General features: G+C 41.5%; 1 protein-coding gene across 1 annotated transcript in view; it reads right to left on the bottom strand.

Moving 5' to 3' along the window:
• Positions 1-369, bottom strand: part of LOC109060459 (rho GTPase-activating protein 40) — a 20,874-nt gene extending 20,505 nt beyond the window's left edge. Inside the window, exon 1 of the mRNA XM_042758995.1 lies at positions 213-369. The gene's annotated coding sequence lies outside the window, so the exon portion shown is untranslated. The remainder of the gene's footprint in view (positions 1-212) is intronic.
• Positions 370-795: the final 426 nt, after the last annotated feature.

Raw genomic sequence — 795 nt, 5'->3', positions numbered from 1 at the left:
CCATGTATTGATAGCGCGCGGCACACACGCGCCCATAGCAACAGGTCTCCTGCCCATAGCAACCGCCGGTATTACAAATATATGACATTTATGTGGCATAAATAGTGACTGATCCCTGGTGTAAATAAATGATTTAATTAGCTTGCATGCCGCTGTGTGAATCAGATGTGGATGAGGCGGACAGTAAGCAGGTAAAGCGGTTCGGATCTGACCTGTGAGTCGAGCTCTCCGCGCGTCCGCTGTCGCTCTGGTGCTTCAGTACCGCTGATGTTGCAGAGACACAAAAGCACGAGCCTCTATTGTCTGACAGACACAGATGGTGCCGAGGCCCTCATCATCGCGTGACGTCACGGTGTGCGCGTGCGCCTGTATGTGTGTGTGTGTGTGTCACGCGCCAGGTAGCTTGACCGTGACCTCTGCAAGATCCTCACGAAAAATTTAAGCTCATTATTATCATTAAGGTTAAAATCATTTTTTACTGACATAAAATTAATAAACAAATAAATATCAATATTAAATATTATTATTTTTACATTTTATGTAAATACCTCTACATTACTGCAGTCGGTATTATTATAAGTGTATACACTGTAAAAAAGTCAACCTGCAATTATTACCTTAAAAAATTATGCCATAAAAAATAATTTGAACATCTCCCCCTTCGTTCAGCTTTGTTCCGCGGGTGTTAGGGGTCCATTCTCTGTAAAGCTGCTTTGAAACAATGTGTGTTGTAAAATTCACACACTCACAGCACAAAATGTATATAAAGACTGTATATTTAATAACACCATTTCC

The sequence above is a fragment of the Cyprinus carpio genome, chromosome A6 (assembly GCF_018340385.1).
Source record: "Cyprinus carpio isolate SPL01 chromosome A6, ASM1834038v1, whole genome shotgun sequence".
Lineage (NCBI taxonomy): Eukaryota > Metazoa > Chordata > Actinopteri > Cypriniformes > Cyprinidae > Cyprinus > Cyprinus carpio.
This window is presented reverse-complemented; position numbering and strand designations above follow the sequence as displayed.